Raw genomic sequence first — 15,132 nt, 5'->3', positions numbered from 1 at the left:
GTGGCCTGATGGAAGTGGGATATAGAGGGTAGAGATTTAAAAAAAAATCTTTTTCTCATGGTGGGGATATGTAAGATGAGAGGATCAAGTGGTTTGAGACGAGAAGGACATAAGAAAAACAGTAGAACTGCATATGCTAGAAAATTTTATTTAAAAATGTTTCCATACATGTAATTATAGCCAAATGTAAAATACAGTAGTCAAATATTAGTGTCAAATCCATAGTACATGATGGTAACCCGCTCCCAACCCCATGAAAAAGAAATTAAAAAAACATGAAAAGACAGATAAGGAAAAGTAAGAAAAGCAAGAACAGAATTTTTTTTGCCAGAGGACACCCCTCACCATACGACTCTGACCATTTGTATCTTTTAATACTTCCAAGAAGGTTAACGAGGTTTGAAGTTTAGGGTAAACATCCGTCAATTAATTCCCGATATACTAGAATCTTGAGCAAACAGAAGGGACTCAACAGGTCAGGCGACATCCATGGAGAGAAATGGACAGAGAATACTTTGTGTTAGGACACTCTTTCGAGACGGCTTGACCCTGCTGGGTTCCTTCAGCTTCTCGGTGAGAGGATCTGAGCAGGTAGATGGAATCTGGAATGTGCTGCCTGAAGAGGTGGTAGAGACAGATATTCTTAAAGCATTCTAGAAGCATCCAGACAACTACTGTATTTGAAACAATAAGAAATAGGAGACCATGGACATAATGCAGGTAAATGAGATTAGGGTAGATAAGCACAAGGGATAAAAATGATGTGAAGTTCCAAATGTCCTGCTTCTTTGATAGCCTCTATGACTCTCTTTACCCACAGTATTGCTGGGTGGGAAATTCCAGGGTTCAAATCGAACAATGATAAAGGACTGGCAAAATATTTCTAATTCAGAATGACACGTGATTTGGCAGAGAACTTGTGAGGGGCTGTGGCCTTTATCCTTCTAGATGGTAGAGCTCATGAATTTGGAAGGTTCTCAAAAGTCACCTTGACTAATCTTAAAACACTTGTTAGAGAAACTAGGTACAAAAGTTGATTAGTTTTTCATATCTTTCAAATCTGCAATAATGCACCAAATCTGCCATTGATTAGAGGATTATTTAATACTGTTGTTATTTCCTCTAGAATGTCTCCTACAACAGTAATTTAATCATAAGCCTTGTTGTGAGAGATAAAAGATTCATTTAATACCGATCAGTATTTCAATCCTCTGAAAAGGCATTGAAATAAATCACATTTGTTTCCACTTTCATTAGGCAGAAAATCTGTCAAAGAGCTGTAGTGGAGATCTTTATTTCAGTCAAAATTGAGGATTTCAGCTGTGTCATTGAAAATTCTTTTTAAATAGCTTATTTATAGCAGTTAATTGCATCTCAGCGTGATCCTTCCTATGTGTTACACACTGCAACATGTCGATCAGGAAGGAAAGTTGACACTCTATGCTTTATTTGTACACCATGATGGTATTTCGCATTTCAATTCCATCTTTCCCAAGGCTACTACCCAACATGCTGCCAAATTGTCCTTGAGATCAAATTTCAGGGATGAAGGAAATTCCATGGATTCATTTTTCTGCAACACCAAAAGCAGTGGTGTTAAAGTTGGCAGTGGCTAGGGATAAGGTGAGGAATGGACCAACTTCCTGTCCTCAGAATTACTGGTGAGAAATGGCTAATGGGTTTTGCCCTCTTTTTATGTGTGAATGAGAGAAAGAATTATGGGTGATTTCCATCATCTACTTACCAATCATAAGGCAATGAAATAAAAGAGGAAAACCAACATTATTTCTAATTTTTCATATAAACAACCTGACAGGCTTCTCAAGGAGCAGGAAGTAATAAATTAGGGTGGATATTATACCTGGATCTGACCACAAAACTGTGAATACACCATTCATGTAGATCAGAATCAAGATTTATGGTCAAGAACAAGTCATGAAATTCGATGTTTTCTGGCAGCATCACAGAGCAAACCTTCATATTATAACCATCTTACGACATTACTATTAAAAATAATAGTGCACAAAAAGTAAGGGAGTGCAAGGTGCAATACAATTTATATTTCATTATGCGTTAACTCTAATTGACGGTTGTCACAGTCCCGAATTAATGTTCCATTATTTTGAACATTGTCATTATAGCTAAGTGAAAAGTCAAGTCAGCAGTTAAGATGATTTACCTTGGAACTTAAGATTTATGAACACCTCCAGGGGTTAGAGAGGAATTTGTATTTGGATTTACTTCCCTTTTATTGATTACTCTGGGAGATTCCATGGCGACCCCAGTCTGCCTAGCCATTATTTTCATCCATTCTAATTTAATTTCAGGTTCATTAGATCAAAATTCCTTCCACTGATGCACAAAGATATCATGACCAGGGTTGCAAGCCATTCTTATGTTTTCTACCATGCAGTTTACTGAATATCTTTATTGCTTATGTGCAGGTAAAGACCATAAACCCAATTCGTTAAATGAACACATCTTTAGAGTTGGCTAACCAAAAGTGCCACTCAAAACCAAAGTTTTATATACCTGCAACATGACTTCCTTACCCTTATAATCAGTGCCTTGCCCAAAGAAGGCAAGCATGCTTTGTGCCTTCTTTACCATCACAACTACTTGTGTGGCTAATTTAGGGAGATATGGATTTTTGCACCCGGATCCCCATGCACATTATTGCTGTCAAGGGACTTGCCATTAACTGCGTACTCCTGTCTTGCATTTGATCTCCCAAAGTGCAACATTTAATTCTTTCTTGGATTAAACTCTATTTGCCATTTTTCTGCTAATATCTCCAACTGCTCTATAACTTTCTGTATCCTGTTATAACCCTCTACACCATTCACAACTCCACCAATATTTTTGTTATCTACAAACACCAAGCTGTCAATTTACTCCAGATCAAATGCAGATGGATTAGCAAGTTGCAAGGGACCTTGACAAATGCCATTCTAAAGGTGAAGTACAAAATATCCACTACCTTACTCTCATCAACCACTTCATCACTTCCTCAAAAACCTTAACCAAGTATGAGCCGTCTCATACTATATCATGCGGATTATCCCTAGTCTGGTCATGCTTTTCCAAATGCACGTAAATTCTGTCCCTAATGTGAGAGATGGGAAAACTGATCTAAAATTATGAACATGAAGGAAACTAAAATTCATACATCAGTTAATGGCGGCTGTAACCAGTACAAGCAGGATGAGCTTGGGAATTAAGATGCAGGAAAGCAGAGTCAGCACGATTAACATAAGAATCTTCTAGTCTTTGTGACAAGAGCCACCATAAGACTAAGATAAGGAGTGGTAAGGAACAATAGAATGTAGGAAGTTGAGGTAGCCTGGATCAGATAAGGGTCTCCTAGCCCTAGACAGAGGTACCAAGTCCTACATATCTAATTAGTTAACCTTTCACAGATTTATACATATTAAATTAGCCAACCCTAGACAGGATGAGCCAACTCTGCATACCAAGAGACTGTAGCCCCGAGAATCAGGAAGGTGTGAATAAGGACAATAACATGAAGGGACACCGACAGGATACCCTCTGGTCCTCCAAGTATACTGAAACTGCACGTAGGCAGGAAAGATTGCCTATGCCAAACCCATCTAGGGGGCAGAAGAATGTAAGGGGGAGGGTATTCTGATACTGAAATTGACTGTATAAAAGTTGGGTGAGTCCCAGTGTATGTGTGTATTCCCAAGGTAAGGGGAAGCACCCAACTTCTTATCCTCTCCAATAGTGTCCTTACCACTGATCATCAGCCTGAAATTTCCTGAATTATCTTTACTTCCCTTCTTGAACAAAGGAACAACATTGACCACCCTCCACTTCTCCATGATCTTGCCTGTTGCAAGTGAGGATCCAAAGATCTTTGTCATGGCCCCACTTGCCTTGTTCAACTACCTGGGATATATGTAATCAAATCTTGGGGGTCATCCAGAAAAGTTCATTCAAATTTCATCAAGGGAGCCATGGAATTTAAATTAATTTGATGAAAGAATCAGGCATTTAAATAATAGTGTTACAAACTAAATTAGTGGCAAATATCAATGTACCACAATGATATTTTCAAAACAAATAATTGTATTATTAATTATGAATAACGTAACACTTCTTACTTAACTCTAAACTTAACTATATTTTAAACCCAACTATACGCAAAAGTATATACGTGTCTTAAAACCCAAACCATTACGATTCAAGTATAACTCTGAAGAGAGGATTTTAAATTTCAGTTTCATAATGCTTTTGTGTTGAAACTCAGTCTTTACTGCTGTTCAAAAGCAATTATGGAATGAGGCATCAAATTTCTATAAATTGTTTCTGAAAAGCAATATTGAAGCATGTTGAAACATCAAATTATCAGACCTCTTTGAAGCTCATAACTTTCTTTTGTAGAGTTGCTTTCAGAGCAATGTTTCTTCATACAAACTATTTCTCTCTCTCTTTCATCGAGATTTTGGAATCTGTGCTCCATATGATAAATCTATCATCTTTTCCAAAGAGATAGCAAAGTGGCTACTTTCTCCCACAATGATTTCACAAACCCCAGACAAAGTGCCTAAATTGGAAAGGACATGGTTGAACTGCCCTCTTTTCTTAAAGAGACAGTCAGAAGTGGTCTTCCTCCATCAAAAGCCACTTATTCTACATTCCTCTTTTTACAGGAGTAACACACAACAGTACCTTTTCTATTTACTGTAACATCAATCTCAAAATTGTTCTCTTTATTCAAAGAGACAGTGAAGTGACTTCTTTATTGCCACTGATTTTGTGCATCTCCTATGATAAGGATAATACAACAGAGAACAGCCTCCCTCCTTCCCTCTCTCTCTGAAGGCTACTGTTTTTCAATCCTGTCTTACTTACAGGAATGGCAGCTTCCTTCTGGTTTCAAAATGTCTCTGCTTCCAGTAATACGTTTCTCTCTGAAATTTCTTGTCACCTTACATGTGTCATCAACACTGATTCGGTTTCATTTCTCCAAAAGCCTGACTCATGCCAGGTGGCCCTTTTGACATCACTTCACATGTATATGGTAAAAGCATCTCTAGCTACTTAAAGCCACATCAAAAGTATGAGTCTCCAACAAGTCTGCTGATCACAAGGAAAAGCCTGTTTTTGTTAAAAAGATGCCATCTGAGTCTCCATTCTATCAACATAAATAAACAAGCAAAAAGCCTTTTGTTTAATTAGGAATTCTCCTTGAGCAACTCCATTGTCCTAGAGTTTCAATTAATAACAACTTCAGTTTTATGGGTTTTTCCAGACATGTCGACTCCAAAAATGATCTCTCTCTCTCTCTCTCTCTCTCTCTCTCTCTCTCTCTGAGTGCAACTGTGATCTCTGTGTGACCCTGAATCAAGCCCAAAATTCCCTCACTAGAAATAAATTTAATTCTATATTAAGAAATATATATTTTATAACTAATGATTTTAACTTTAAAGATTAATATTAACACAAACCATTACAATTGTGAAACTTTCTGACACTTTGATTGTAGCAAAAATGTACAGAAATGCTCGAGGAAGGGATCAGGGCCGAAATGTCAGGATTATACCTTTGCCTCCCGCGAGACAAGCTGAGTTCATCCAGCGTTTCTGTGTGTTTTTATTTAAATAGTAGCCTTAGAAAACATGACTAGCAAATCTCTAGACAGTTGTAAAAATTCATCTGGTTCACTCATGCCCTTCAAAAGAAGAAATCTGCCATCCTGTCTAGACCTGGTGATATAAATGTGAGTTCCTGACCCTAGCAGTACTATTGACTCTTAACTGTCCTCTAACCTCTCAAACAGCAGTTATATGTAGCTATTATGTTGAAACATAATTAGAAAAAAAGTGGACTGACAACCTGGGGTCAACCTAGACACATAATCTACATAATTTTGCGAAAAAAAAAACTCTCATGAACACTTGAGGTCTCATGTTTAAATGGGAGACCTATTTCACAAAGGGGGTAAGCGACTGTCTGTATGGAAAGCTGCTTTTCGCTAGTGGAGAATCTTTATCTCTCTGGCCTCAATAATATGACATCATGCACAGGTGATGCTGTGACTTTCTTCGGATAGTTGTGACCCTGCTGTGGCAGGCAGTTTCACAAGAAAAAATAAAGCAGCTGGTGTTTGGAATCCTAAGTCTCTTCAGCCTGGAGCGAAAATCACAAGACTTACAGATTTTTATTAAAATAACTGCCTGAAGTAAATGACATCATCACACTCCAATCTGCATAATGAAAGAAGAATCATACTCTCTTCTAAACTGCCAGTAATGATCCATTCTCCCTACACCGAATTCCTGCAATTCTGTCCCCAGGAGCTTAGTGTGGAGATTGAGAGGCCTGTGTAGAAATCATCTTCAGCTTCAGACTTAATTCTGCGGTGTGAATAATCTTCTTTTAATTGTCCACCCTTCTGGTTTCAGGAAGGCTTAAACATGGGAATGCAAACAATTAATCTTAGTTAATTGTAATATTAATTGTGCATGTATTTGAAAGATGTTCTGCATTCGTCTCCTTCAAATTTATATTGTTGCTGATGGCCAGTGCTATGGGGGAATAAGAGCATTCAGGCAACATTTAGTCAGTGTGTTTTGTACTGTGGATCCTATTTTACCTGAAAACTCTTGAGAGCAGGAAGATAATCTTATGTCTTACAAAAGACGTCTTTTGTAGCAGGGCCTACTAGTTGGTTTTCAAGACAAAGACTCTCAAGAGTGTAGTCATCTCTTCAAAAATTGCCAGTTTAGAAACTCAGGAGAGAACATGATATCCATTTCCACTGAAGATGCTGTCTTCGTAGTAAAAAACAGCAAGTTTGTGAGCAGTCTAAATACTGTTTTTATCCTTACTGTTGATTCTATCAAAATTACAAAATAATGTTTATCTTTTATTAGAAGTTAGAATCAAGAGGTTTTCAAAAGGTTCTTTGCAATCTCATGTAGAAAAAAAAATATTGGACTAAATTTCATTCACTTGGCCTATCACAGGGAAGAGATGACCTCAGCTTATTTTCCCATTTCCAGATGTCCAGTCTATTTTGTCAGCCTAAAACATAAATTCTGTTCATGTGAATAAGTTTGATACCCTGGCAAGATGAAATTGTGCTGCTCAGCTTTATTTGAGGTTTTTCTTGAACTCCCCTCGCACAATCCTTCCACCTTTTTTTGATTTCCAGAATCCAGATCCCTACCTTCTTCTGAATAACAGATCATGATCCACCTCCCTCTTCTCTGAACTGCTAATCCCCAATTCCATCCCCAATTCCCTCCCCAGCTGCTGGTGCACATCTATTCCACCTCTGGAACCTAAATATTTCAGGGATCTGAGGTCTTCTCTGGCTGCCAATCGACTATCCCAACTGAGCTTCTGAATGAGTTTTTAATTAGAAATAAAATTAGACATGTATCCCGGTAAAAGGCCCTTTCGGGCCATGATCCCGATACATTTTGAATGGTGGGTGGAAACCGGAGCACCCGGAGGAAGTCCACGCCGACACGGGGAGAACATACAAGCTCCTTACAGACAACGCTGGATTCGAACCCCAGTCCTCATCCCGATCCTGAAGTACTATGTGATATATTTTTTTTTATGGCAAAAGATCGCATTGACTGGGCAGTAAGGGGTGAGAACTTTGGTTTCAAGTACAACTAATGTCCTCAGTGAAGGTCTGGCAACCAAAGGTTTTTATTTGGCACTCTGCCAATCCTGTGGGCCTGTATATGGTGCATCCACTCTTTTTCTCCAATGGAAAGTACAACATGAAATTAATTCAGTTGACCTGTCACTTCAAGAATTTGCTTGCAGGATATGAAATTTGTTGGTAACATTTTAAATTAAAATTTATGTGATAATTCCATTGTATTCCTTCATTTGTTGAAAAGGCCAATCATATTTGTATTAGTCTATTGTGCTCTCAGTCCTTTACAGAAGTTGCATTGGTTTATAATTTATTAAGGAGGTATCGTGAGTGACAAGTGACATTGATTCTTAACAGTGATAGCCTACCTTCAAAATATCGGCTGTATCAACAGGATCCTACCCTTCCTATCGTTGACCACCTACATGAACCCATATGTTGTCCCATGAAATTTTTATTCTGACTTTTCCCACTCCTTTTCATCTGGATTTAACTTGCTTTTTCTCCAACCCTTTCTCCACAAGTTTACAAATATCTCCATCAGTGTCTGAAGGATGAGGAGAAAATAATGCAAGTATGTTTTCTAAGGAACTGCTCGACTGTCAGAATTCACTCTATGAGCTGAATGTCCACTTTCCATATTGTAAGAAGATATGAAAACCTATGAGATCCTATGATTTATGACATAAAATTCAAAAGATTGTGAATCCAGTCCAACCTATTTACGTTTTTAAGGTAGATGTGATGAAACTGTCCATTCATTGTACATGAGGGGAATTTTTACCATAGAGTTTGTAAGCAAGATAGCATATCGTAAATCAAAATAGGCCATACATAGATCTTATATTTTCTTTGGCTTGGCTTCACGGATGAAGATTTATGGAGGGGTAATGTCCACGTCAGCTGCAGGCTCGTTTGTGGCTGACAAGTCCGATGCAGGACAGGCAGACATGGTTGCAGCGGTTGCAAGGGAAAATTGGTGGGTTGGGGTTGGGTGTTGGGTTTTTCCTCCTTTGTCTTTTGACAGTGAGGTGGGCTCTGCGGTCTTCTTCAAAGGAGGTTGCTGCCCGCCGAACTGTGAGGCGCCAAGATGCACGGTTTGAGGCGAGATCAGCCCACTGGCGGTGGTCAATGGGGCAGGCACCAAGAGATTTCTTTAGGCAGTCCTTGTACCGCTTCTTTGGTGCACCTCTGTCTCGGTGGCCAGTGGAGAGCTCGCCATATAACACGATCTTGGGAAGGCGATGGTCCTCCATTCTGGAAACGTGACCTACCCAGCGCAGTTTGATCTTCAGCAGCATGGACTAATACAGTAAAACATCATCAATGGAGTAGAAAGCAGTTACACTCAACAGGATTTCAGACACGTTAACAGAAATGAATGGAAAGCTAAAGACAAGCTTTGAGGAAGTTTTTGAAGTCAGAGGAAATGCAACAAGGCAGATGTGTTGAGGATTTCACATGGGAATGCTATTGCCACAGATTATCCACTCAAGTCAGCCGTGTTTTGTTGAATCCTTAGTTTGTCTTTTAAAAACAATAATTGGAGCATCTGAAGGACCATAAAAACCCATAGACATCCTAAATAACTCAAAATGAACTATTCTGATATACGAGTTCTCTCCATGTCACTGAAATGTCCCTGATGTTTATTTCTCGAGCAGTTCTTTCTCTAATCCCTGTTTCACTCACAGCCACCACCAAACTCAAATTGCTCTCCTTCTGCTTGGCATTCACCTTTCTAATATGGACATGGAAGTTGCTGTCGATTTCTACCAAATAAGCATTAAATTAGTCTTCCTGTACAGAGATAGACCCTGCATGTGCAGAGCTCTCAGAGGTGCTAATTAAGATACCCCACTCTCTGAAAACCAGGGAGACAATTTCTTAAAAGTGAAACAATGGCTCTTATGGTGTGTTAAGGGTTATTCTGATATGTTATTGCTATTTTTGCACTTTGATTATCCAACAACTTAGGATTCTGCAAAGTTCCAGTTGACATCTGCAGGTAACAATTTACTGTGCAACCTGCAGTCGCCTTAAAATGACTCCAAGATAATCAATAACTTTGAGATTAATTGAAATACTTCTCAGTGGCACTGCTCCTTGGAGCATACCGCAATGAAGGTCGTAAAATCTGTTCAAAATTCAAATCGTGATCTGCCTACATGTAGAGCTCTGGGAACACATGTCGGCAAATAGCAGTACCTCTGAGGGTTTAGCAAAATGTTAATATTCTGTCAAAATTAGCAAAGTTAAGATACACAGCTCATGGATATTTTAGAAACAGAAATAAATGATTGAAGGGCAATATTAGTTAATCTGCACTTTTTTTCCCCCCCAAGTTTCAGCTCCTATTCCAATACATGATCATTATGTGAAGCAAATTAAAGATGCTGGACTCGTTTTAAGTGCCAAGCATGAATGGAGTGCAGTGAGTCCCCTGGGACTCTTTCCAAGGGCACAGTCAGGAGATTAGTATTTTATTTGAAGTTGCTTTCACAGAAGCCTGCCACTTTCATCTGAATATAACAGAAGCGTTCCACACTTCTAAACATGCATCTACACATTGGCTGCTGTAATCTTCCTTCTCACTTAGTTTTAATAATGACATTTCATATTTTGATCCTGTTAAAGAAATATCAAGATGAAAATTCCCTTATTCAGCTGTTTTAACCCTTGGTTTCAATTTATTCAAGCCAAACTCACTTTTCATATGGTGGAATGTTAATGTAAAAAAGACATTAATTATTGAATAAAAATAAATTGTATTCAGAAATGACAGTGAAATTCTTAACAAACTTTGTCAGAATATAGGAATTACAGTCTGCAAACGATGAGGCCTGAGGCTCTCCATATCTTCAGTGTCATGAGCATTGCCAGTAAATGGTGAGCAACCTACTGGCTCCACTGAAAGATCGTTGACTTGGAATGCTTGCTTTGTTTCCCTCTCTACGTATGAAGCCTGGCCTTCCATCACTTTCTGCTTTTATTTCAATTTCCAGTATCAGCAGTTTTTTTTGCTTTTTCAACCATACATCAAAGCTGGGTTTGACTTGATGCTCTGGTCAAGTGACCTTATATCAACATTTTTGGAATGAAGGCTTGGGTGTTAGTGTCAGGAATCATGGGGCTCACTGCCTGGCATCAAGGGACAATGTAGTGATTTGGAAGCTACGGGTGTCAAGATTGAAGGTCAGGGACCTCAGTTCTGGGAATTGTGGATGTTATCCTGTGAACAGAATGGAGATGTAAACAGGGAATGGACAGTGGTTGGGAGTGTGCAATGGAAGAAAGGTGTGCCCGTACATAGTCCTTCAAATGGGTTCCTTAGCCTGCTTTTCCTGGTTCTTCATTCAGATGTTCCTTACTCTAACAGGAGATCTCTTTAGACTGTTTTGCCTGAGCACAGCCAATGAAGTAGGTTGTTTTGGATGAATTGGTCTAATGGAAGGATTCTTTAAAAGGTTAGTGCCCTGAGTTACATATATTATCAATTAATAAAATGACTTCCACTTTATCAGTAATATGGCATATTCTCTCTTCTCTTTGGCTTGGCTTCGCGGACGAAGATTTATGGAGGGGGTAAAAAGTTGGCATATTAATTCACAGGGTACATGTTAGATATGTTAGTGTGTTTCATTGGAGCCTTATCAAGTATTCCGTGAAAATCAGGAATTGCATTGGACGGCAGTAAAACTGCACCTGGAATATTTTTGTAACCATAGACAAAGTGCTGGAGGATACCAGCAGGTCAGCCTGTCAACGTTTTGGTCCAGAACCCTTCATTGGGAATGTTGGCCTGACTTTCTGAAATCCTCCAGCACTTTGTGTATTGTTCTAATTTTCCAGCATCTGGCAGAATTCTTTTTTTTGAATATATTTTATTTTTGATTTTCTAAGACTCATATAGATTCAGACAACAATACCCTTTCTTTCAACACTTATGTACAGCATACATCTATTTTTCCCCTCCCTCCCCTCTCGCCTCCCATGGCCCAATACAACTGAGAATAAAGGTATATAAATTATACATATACAAATACAAAAAAAAACCACAAATACTGATGAGGTCAACAACCCTTGCAAAAAAACTGAAAAAAAAACCCAGGTACTTAAAGAAAAAGGGGTAAGGGACAAAAAAAATGACCCCGTCGTCTGTGCCACGTCCCATTTCTTTGATCCCAATTGTTTTCCTGCAGGGATGGGTTACTTCATTTCCTTTATTCCAAAGGGGTGAAATTCAGATCACACTCCAACAAATGTGCCATATTTCCAGGGGAATACAACTCTGTATTTCCATTTTCCATCGTGTAATATTTAGTTGGGAGTCAGACTTCCACTTGACCCCTATATACTTCCTGGCTACCACCAAGGCGACCTTCACAAACTAAATTTGGTACTTTTCTTGTTCACTCCTGGAATATTTTGTGCAGTTCTGGTAGATATACTCTAGGACGGATGTGATTAAGCTAGAGAGGGTGCAGAAAATTTCCGTAAGAACATTGCTTGAGTTATGAGGCGATAGGCTAGAGCAGAGTGACCTTTTGGAGGCTTATAAGATCATGAGGGGCATGGATTAAGTGGATGGCCATAGTCTTAGGAAGGAAATATTTAAAGGGCTCCTGAAGGGCAACTTCCTCTACACCGAGGATGCCTGGAATATGGAATGAGTTGCCAAAGGAAATGGTAGAGGTGGTTGTATTTACAATGTTTAAAGATATTTAGACAAGATTACTCAAGTAGATGGATATGGGCAGATAAATGTGACTAGCTTGGAATGGCTGTGAAACCAGAAACTCTGCAGACACCGTGACTGAAGTAGAAACACAATGCTGGAGAAACTCAGCAGGTCAAACAGTGTACTTCATAGAGTAATGATACATAGCCAAATTTTCAGGCTTGAGGCTTTCAACAAGGCATGAGAAAAAAAAAATGTTGGTTACATATCTTTATCTTTGCTCGATAATTGCACTGTTTGACCTGCTGAGTTTTTCCAGGATTGTGGATTTCACCTTGGTCTGTATGAAACTACTGAGTTAGTTTCCATTGCTGTGAATTCATGTCTCTAGTAGCTTTGATCAATTTCGAGGACAGTATCTGTTCCCTGTTCTAATGTGTGCATTCAATGATTGACTACCCCTTTCCCACCCCAGATGCAGTTTATTTCTCTTTACCTTGCCGATTGCTTTCAGGTTACTCAGCAACAGCCATCTGGAACTTTACAGATTACCTCACTGCTCAAAGCAATCACTGACACTGTACATCCTCTCTGCTTATATTATTTGCTGATGCAGAAAGGTGAGATGTAAACCTATTTTCAGTTTTCAAAATCTATTTGCACATTTTATTTCATTTCCTGATTCCACATTTTCAGGATTTTTGTTGTTGTTTCTGTTATATTACAAAAGAGCATCCAATGCTCGATGATGGCGAAGTCAATATGTAAATGGGGGACTAGTGAGGGGTGAAGTTAGTCAATGGTGGGAATACAGTACCAGCAGAGAGCTAATTGATGGCCTATTTGCATCATGTGTGATGATATTTTTCATTGGCCTCAGGCACTGGGTAGCGTGGTGTGTTGCGAGGTCTAGAGGAGTTAGTGTGAAAACTAACTCCAAGCCAGCTGTGAATGGTCATTGAAGGTATATAGGATACAGCTGTACCATAAAATGGATGTTCCAGAAACTCCATTTAATAGGTGCAGAAAAAGACTGGTGAGTGTCGGGAGTTTCAGGAATGTCTAATCAGAGTGAGGACCTCGGAGTTTGGTTGCAGCCTGAGATAGATAGGCAGCAGCAAATAAAAAGGTAGACTAAAGTGGAGCAGCCAGTGTGTGAGTGGCCCAGTGTAGGAGTAGAAAGTCAAAAGTTTTGGTTCGAGAGGCTTCAACGAGCAGTGGCTGAGGATGTACTTCAGGCAAGGTCAGGTACGATCTTTTCATAATAACCTTGAGTAAGTAGAGGAGATGGCAGCTAGGGCAGTGGTATGCTTTAACTGCATGATGCAGGAAATCTGGTCCCTGATGAGTACACCTGCAAGAGGTGAATCCAGCTGAAGCTTCTTCCAGACCATGTTAAGGAGCTGGAGCTGGATGAATTTCAGATTATTTGGGGGGAAAGAGGGAATGATAGACAGAAGTTATAAAGAGACAGTCACACCCAAGAGGTAAGAGGCAGGTAGCTGGGCAACTGACAGGGTCAGATGACCCCTGTGGCCATTCCCTTTAACAATAAGTATACTATGTTGGATAGAGTTGGGGGGAATGGGGGGCAATTCATACTGGTCAGGTCTCTGACTGAGAGTCTGGTTGTTTGGCTCAGAAGAGAAGGGAGAGAAGAGGAGGGTTGTAGTAATTGGAGATTTGATAGAGGAACAGACAGGAAGTTCTGTGAACAAGTTATGTTGCCTCCCAGGTGCCAGAATCAGGGACATCTCAGATCGAGTCCACAAAATCCTCAAGTGGACTACAAGATTGTAAAGGATAGATAGGATGGTGCTCGCTTCGGCAGCAGATATTCTAAAATTGGAACGATACAGAGAAGATTAGCACGGCCCCTGCGCAAGGATTACACGCAAATTCATGGAAGCGTTCCATATTTTAAAAAAAGGATAGATAGGATAGATGGCCAGCACCTTTTTCCCCAGAGCAAATCTAGCAAACTCTCAAGGTGAGGGGAGGAAAGTTTACGGGAGATGTTAGGGGTAAAAAAAAATTACAGAGTAGTAGGTGCCTAGAATGCATTGCCAGGAGTGGTGATGGAGGCTGGTACAATTGGGACATTTAAAAGACTTTTCGACAGGCACATGGATGCAAGAAAACTAGACGGTTATGGGTATAAGGTAGGGAAGGCTTGTTTGTTGAGTAGGTTGAGACAACTTCATGGGTCAAAGGGCTTGTTCTGGGCTGCAATATTCTATGTTTTATATTCTCTGTTCAGTCTTACTTAATTCATGACTTGATGATGTTCGAAAGCATTTTACTGTTTGTTTTTCTGAAGTATATTCACTGTTGTAATATATGAAATGGAAATATAGCAGCTGCTTTTTGTATAGTTATTTTTCCTCATTCATTCATTCATTCATTCAAATGCAGGAACCAGACTGTAGTAAATCTAATTTGGAGTGTCAATGTTGTCAAATGTGTTGGAGTCAAGCTGACAGTGAGAATGCAGCATGTAGACAAGACATCAGCACCTGTTACGAAATTATGGTGAGGCTTGTGATGAAGCTACATTGGAAGATTAGATTGTAGGACTTCCCATATTAATTTAAGAATGAAAAATGGACCATCTGTCTGTACCCTTATGACCTCCTCATGACAGTTGAAAGGATATGAAGAGCTCATTTAATTCAGATCTATCCCTTTCTGCATAGTGCAGGGTTGAGTTTCTTGTCTGTATATTGGTCTGTATATTTAGTGGAGCAAAGTAAGAATTGGCAAAATAAAGTAACAAATCATTGCTAAGGAGGGATCTTGGAAGAAGGTT

At 39.3% G+C, this 15,132-nt stretch overlaps 1 non-coding gene across 1 annotated transcript; it reads left to right on the top strand.

The window, feature by feature from the left end:
- The first annotated feature begins 14,138 nt into the window (after positions 1 to 14,138).
- On the top strand, positions 14,139 to 14,246 carry LOC138742168 (U6 spliceosomal RNA). Its single transcript, XR_011343962.1, has one exon. It is a non-coding gene; the product is annotated as a U6 spliceosomal RNA (small nuclear RNA).
- Positions 14,247 to 15,132: the final 886 nt, after the last annotated feature.

This window comes from Narcine bancroftii, chromosome 8 (genome assembly GCF_036971445.1).
Source record: "Narcine bancroftii isolate sNarBan1 chromosome 8, sNarBan1.hap1, whole genome shotgun sequence".
In the NCBI taxonomy this organism is placed as follows: Eukaryota; Metazoa; Chordata; class Chondrichthyes; order Torpediniformes; family Narcinidae; genus Narcine; species Narcine bancroftii.
The sequence above is the reverse complement of the archived record's forward strand: the minus strand, read 5'-3'. Positions and strand labels throughout refer to the sequence as shown.